Source organism: Oxyura jamaicensis, chromosome 1, assembly GCF_011077185.1.
Source record: "Oxyura jamaicensis isolate SHBP4307 breed ruddy duck chromosome 1, BPBGC_Ojam_1.0, whole genome shotgun sequence".
Taxonomy (NCBI): domain Eukaryota; kingdom Metazoa; phylum Chordata; class Aves; order Anseriformes; family Anatidae; genus Oxyura; species Oxyura jamaicensis.
The window spans coordinates 106,236,014-106,242,672 of record NC_048893.1 but is presented as its reverse complement, the minus strand read 5'-3'; the positions used below and the strand labels follow the sequence as shown (position 1 = coordinate 106,242,672).

General features: G+C 41.3%; 1 long non-coding RNA gene across 1 annotated transcript; it reads right to left on the bottom strand.

Annotated features, from left to right (window-relative positions):
• Positions 1–2,560: 2,560 nt before the first annotated feature.
• Positions 2,561–4,287, bottom strand: LOC118167892. Its single transcript, XR_004751282.1, has 3 exons — positions 4,149–4,287; positions 3,762–3,874; positions 2,561–2,936 (listed from the first exon to the last, which is right to left on the bottom strand). It is a non-coding gene; the product is annotated as an uncharacterized LOC118167892 (long non-coding RNA).
• Positions 4,288–6,659: the final 2,372 nt, after the last annotated feature.

The window sequence follows — 6,659 nt, the reverse complement described above, 5'->3', positions numbered from 1 at the left end:
TTGTTTTAATTGTGCACCAATATATTTTTCAGTATAACTAAGGCAATATGCCTGTCTTCTGACAGGCAAATTAAATAAATACTGCCACTTTATAAGATTTTCATGTAAGAAAACTGAGATGATATTAGCTATAAGGACTGAACTGAAGTTCGGTTGTTTGGATTAAAAATTTCTCTGTGAAGCAAAACACGTTAATGGAGAAACTTTTCTAATTTTCTATTATAATTCAAAGCAAATGCCAACTAAAAATATGAAGCTTTAAAACAATGCAATACTGTTTTTCTCATTCTGTCTACTGAAATTTTCTGACATCTGGACTCTGGCAGGAAAATCTGTGTGCTGTTGTATCACAAAAGAGCACTACACAAAGACACTGAAGACACAGATAAGAAGAAAAAAAGTGGGTCATTCTGCAATTTCTGTCAGATGGGAGGTGGCTAAACCTGACATCAACAGGACATCATTTATTTATATTAGAAATGACTTCAAAGTTACATAGATACCAATCACAACCTACTACAGCCCATATGCTTCTTGCACATATGATCCACTTTTGCAGACTAAGAGATTTGAATAATTCATTTAAGCTGCAAAACCATGAGGTACTCTTTAAATCAAGACACAAAACTGTTGGGCCTTGTCTGTAGCCACTTTAATAAAAGAAAAATGGCCATGTGGTTACAGCTGTCATTCAACAGGGTGTATAAGCTCATGCTTACACCCATCATTATTTAAGACAGCACTGAGTAAACCTTAGAGACACAAAATAAAAGCTTGCCTTCTTTTGTTGAATCTGGATCTTAATTACATGTTGAATTAACTGCATTAATGTTTGGAATTTATCAGGGGTTCATGTTTAGGCATGCTGGTATCTAGATGCTTGGGATGACCAATAATGCTTAATGTAATTGGTTGGCTACAGTTTAAATATTTGATTTCTCAATTATGTTGTTGTGTTTTAAGCAAACGTATCCTTTATTAAAAAAATAAATAAAATACTTGCAGCAATGATTTTAGGTATATTTTTGAATTCCTTAGTTATTTGCAGAACACCGAATTACTACCACCCTGGTGTCTCTAAAAGGGTATCTGAGTGGTGGAGCAAAGACAAAGTTGTCCTTCCTACATTCCAGAGACCAAACTGTGATTAGATTTTCATACAGGTAAAACTGTTATCTGCAGATGAAATCCACAAGTGAAGGAAAACAAACAAACAAACAACAACAAAAAAAAGCACCTTTACATAGACTTATTAATTGTGAAAACTATTGAAACATATACCAGATATTGGCTTTGGATTTCACAATCAGAAAGATTTAGAAGAGAATTAAATGCAATGCAACGCCCATCTCCTTTTTCTCTCCCAGTGCACCAACATACACATTTGGGTATATGCTAGGATAATGAAGAGTGAAGTTTTCCATTTCCCTTTACCTTCCTCCTGGAACAAGTGCAGAACACAACACAGAAGCACTAGAGGGACTCAGCTGCCTTTGATGAATCAAAAAAACAAAAACAAAAAGATTAAAAAATCTCTGCATGTTTCCTCTTGATTCTTTTAATTTATAATTTTATTTATCTTCACTTTCGAAGGAAAAATAGTTGATGTCAGAGAGGAGAGTGCCCAGAGTGATATCTGAATTCAGGTCCAGCTGGAGCAGATCCAAGGGGACACTAAACAGATGCCTGGCAGACAAGAAGGTTGTAGGCATTACATGTAAAAAATTAGCATTAAATAATTTCAAATCTGGTACAACCTAGCAAAAGCCAAGCACTTCAGAGTTAATGTTTCTATTTTTTTACCGGGACAAAATTTTGTATAAGCCTGTTCCCAAAGCTCAATCTGAAGTAACAGATATTACCCCCATACAGACACAGGCATTGGTAAGTCTAAGTCACAATACTTACAACTGTATCCCAGGTTTTAAATTAGATTCCTGTTGGTCTGGCTTTAAAAATCAGTAGATTGTTAGTATTTAAGTCTGCACTGCATGATAGCTTCAACTGCAACCAGTGAAGGCGAGAGCCCTGCCTGCGGGCAAAACACAGAGGGGGCAGAGGCTGGCACCATCCTGCTGCAGGCACCCGTGTCTTTCTAGGACTGAGGAATCAGTAAAGACTTGAAGGAGAAGATGAAGATTGTGGCAAGAGCAGCTGATTTAAAGTAAGCTTATAATGTCATCTCAGTGCCAGTGGTTTGCAAGGCAGCATCTCTCTCCAGGCTCTGGGGCTGCTGGTGAAGCACAAACCCATTGAAACACACTAGGTGGGCAGCCACACAGAATCGTACACACCCCACGGCCAGGATGAAGTTGATCTGAGCTCCAAAATAATCTGTGCATTTGGAGTTATTGATTCTACATTCTGTTGTTTTCTCTCAAGACACATTCTCCTTGGTAGTATGCAAATTTTGTGTTCAAATAATGAAAAATAAAGCCAAGGCATGCACACTATATTACCTAAAGATACCAGGGGAAGGCTCTCCGTTGGAAATGGTTGATCTGGTGACTGCAGACTACCTAATGTGCAGTAACAAAGGTGCTTGTAAGGATGAATAAAGCGTAACTTTCAAGAATAGTGGACAGGTCCCAGTCATTCAGCCCAAACAGCTTTGCCATGGCAACAGTACAAAGACCTTAATTAAATCAAAATCTAGTTTATTGTCTCCAGCAGACACTTGATTTAGTGACTTGGCCAGATGAGGAACAATGTGTCAGAGAAGAGAAAATACAATTGCGTAAAGTTGCTGTACTTACTATCCAGGTGTTTCCAGCTGTCAGTTCTGGGGGAAAAACATTTTTCTTAATGTCAGTGACAATTGAAGGTCCTTTGACAGAACTGGGTTGAAGAGTGAGGTCTGACCCAGTGTTATTATCCAGACAGCCCCAGCTCTGCAGTCCGTGATGCTCTGGCCTGTTGTGGAGCAGTGCAGGGAACTGTGTAGTGTAGAACAAAAAGATTATGGATATTTTCAGTGCCAGGAAAATGTATTCTGCCATTTGCATTCAGTTTTAGTTGGGTGCCAGAAAAGTGCTTCAAAGAATGGAAATAATTTTCTATTCAAGACCTGAACTACAAAAAGATAAGTGTTTGGCACATATGTCTTTGAGACTCTTGGGGAGAATTTTTAACTTGCAGGCATGCTGTTTAGCTGCTTTTTGCACAATTCACATGGTCATGGGTTTTTCCATCTACCTGTGTTTCTGACATCCTGAATGTCAAGTGGCCTAAACCTACTTCATGTTATCCTTCAGTGGAGCCTGATGAATATTGTAGCCAGCCAGTTCTCCTCTTGCTTTGGGTCTGCCTACGCGTCTGACTAGTGAAAGCTTGTTTGCTTTTGCTAGGGGGTGTTTGACAGACTCCCACAAGACCTGCCTAAGTAAGGCTTGCTCTTAAAAGCATTGCTGGCATAGTAATGTCATAGAAGAACATGGAAAAGAAAAACACAACCCAATTTGTTATAGCTGTAACAGAAAAAATCCTAATGAAGAAGCATTTATACTGACCTAAGTCCTTTATTCTATTCTGAGAACTGATCTAAGCTATACCAACAAGGAAATTTCATTCGCCCATCTAAATTAGGTTTTGCACTTTTACATGTACAGAAATAGCCCCACTGGCTAAAGCCATGTTGGCAAACCCAGTTACATACAGATGAGCACTAAATAGCTTTCTCTGCCTTGGGCACATTAGGAACTCATTCCCCCCCTTCTCCCCCTTGGTTTTCATGTTGCGTGGAAAGAAAAGGGAAGCAATACCTCTATTCTCTCCAATAGCCCTCCTTGCTGGCCAGAGGTGCAGGAGATCATGCAGGCAGAGCTCTTGTTTTTCTCCCACAACTATGTGGGATTGTAGTCCCAATGAGTTGGGTCTGCAAAAGAAGTTGGGTGTTATGTTTCTTCTCTTACATTTTCCATGCCCCTGCTAGTTACCCACTACTTTTAAATACTTGGGTCATCAGAAACCTGGAGAAGATTGAGAAGATTTCAAAATATTTCAAGAACTGGGTAGCATATGGTGTTACCAATGCCACCACCAAAAAAAAAAAAAAAAAAAAAAAAAAAAAGAGAAAGAAAAAAACACCAAAAAAAAAAAAAAAAAAACAATTGATATAACTTCACAAGTAGGAAGAATGAAAATTTCACCTTATTTGCCATTTCAGCTGGCTGAAGATAATAATTCCTACTCCGTATGCCGTTCAGCAGGGTCTGTGATGGAAAAGCTGACAAACCTTCAGAAGACAAAGTACTGCAAGCAGCACTTTAAAATCCGAGGATGGCAGCATTATTTCTGGAGACAATAAATGCTATTTTTAAACAATTTAATATTACAATCCTTTGAAATCCAAATAAGAAGACATTGTCATACAGAAGCAACAGTTACAACAGTCTTGTTTAAGCTTAAATTTAACATCGTACAGTCATTACAGGCAAGCTGTGTTCCCTAGCAATGAGATGGCTGCATATTATAGATGCACGACTCCTTCAAAGAACTGCCAGATTATGGGATTACTCTAAGGAAAATTTCGCAACAAAGTTTTATTCCTTCCTGATGAAGTGATTTTCCACAACACTTTGCTCTTATAGCATATTGGCAGATGAAAAGAGAACAGGGAATGAAATGCATTTGCTAGCAGTACACAGTAATGATAAATGCAAACCCTAGTGTCCTGCCTAAGGAGTCCAACCCTTTGAATAGGCTTATAACAGTTAAACTACCTGAGGGCAGTGAGATGCCTCCTATAAGCAAGGTAAGCATAGTCTGTGTCTCTTAGCCAAGTCACCACAGGGAGGTTCGGTCCACCCACTGTTAACACCACAGTTACAACTGGAAATGCTTATCAAGCAGATCTTGAAATATTCTCATTCCCTAATCTTCCCAAACTGTCTGCAGAGCAAGGATGGCACAGCCACAGGGGAAAGGCAGGGACACACCAGGCAGAGTGCCTCCCCAGGCAGCAACAGGCAGGGACAGCAGTGCACACGCTGGGCATCCCAGGCCACTAACTTGCCTGTGCCTTCTGTCCTCAGTCAGTGCCAATCAGCTTAATGTGACTCAGGTGGCAGATGCAAGAAATCTGCCCTACAAGAAAAAGATTGAGTGGGAGCTGCTGGCTGCAGGGGCTTTCTCTCGTGCCTATAAAGGCTCTGTATTGTGCTACTACAATAACACAGCTAATTACAGGCTAAGGTTTGCTGTAAGTAGCAGAGGTTAAGGTGTACTGTGATGCAGTCTTTAATTACTAAATTTCCTGCCTTTTCTTACCTTTACAACCTGTATACTCTCTTATGTGTGTAATAAATGGTGAAATGATCCTGTTGGTTAGTTTAAGACAGATCAAGAGTCAGAGCATTATTTTAAGTGGCTTTATCAGAACTGACTATTTTTGAGAGCAGGAAGCTTATCTCTTCTGTTTGCAATGTAAATGTTGTGCAATGGTGTGTGTGCTGCAAACACAGGAATTTTCAGGAATTCTGAAAAGCTTTTAACAGGTGCTAGAGGAAATGGTGAATAGCTCATTTATAATGGCTGCAGTATAGAGTACAGATAACTTATTCCTTATTGTTTTTAGCAATCTATAAAAATCTATGATTCTCGGTAGTTGCACAAATAAGCAAACATTCAACTTTGTTGTTAGTTTAAAATTGGCAAAGATAATGTATTATTTGCAAAGGGCTGTGTAGGTCTTCCAAATGTTGCAGTGGGCTCCACATTAACTAATGCCTTAGTGATATTCAGTCACAACACGAGAGCATAAAGCCCCATCCCCACATGCCACACAGCATGTAGCTGTAGCTCCTGGGCTGTACAGCCATCTCGTTCCCCTCCATCCACACTTCCTGACGGTGAAGCTTACTGTGAGGGTGCTGCTGCTCCTCACCAGCTCTGCTCGGCACCCAGTCCTTTGACCCCAGCCTGGGCGCCACATCTGCTCGGTGCTGGTGTTTCAGGGGCTGCTCTGTGGCTGCCCCCACCTCCTCCTCCCCATCCCTGGCGGCGGGGGGCCTTTGGTGCTTTACGGTCCCTTTGATCCCAGGATGAGGGCTGGGACAAATTAACCTGTCAGGCCGGCTGGAGCCGGTCAGGTAGGCTCTTCCCTGACTCCTCCTTTCCCTTCATGTTTGCGGTGGGGTAATTTATCTTTGACGCCATCGTATCTCTCTGGTCTCTCCTGACTGAAGAGGGTGGGAAGCCTCATTTGCTATAACTGTGAAGTCAGGAAGGACAGCCTTAACCAGGTAAAGAGATGCCTGGATGATGCTCACTGAAACGAGCCAAAATGGGGGAAATCCATCCCTTGATATCCTCCACTTCAACCAAACCAGGGCAGATCCCCTTCAGCAAACAGGGACATGTATGCTTTATGTTATACACAAGCAGCCCCAGAGAAAGCAGTGAGCACAAAACAGGGCACGTGCCGAGATGCTTGAGGGCTGGTGAGGGCAGATAGGGGATGAGTGTGGCTGAGGGGGCAGGAGGTAACATCTCCTTTGGGAGGTGGGCTCTGGGCCACAAAAGTGGGGTGGAGAGACCTGGCTGCAGGCTTAGGAGACCGTTGTTCTCTGGTACTTGTCTCCCACAAAGTGTTTACGTGAAGTGGTAAACACAGCATCAAGTCCTTATTTACAGAGGTCAAGCCGTGAGGATGGAAACAA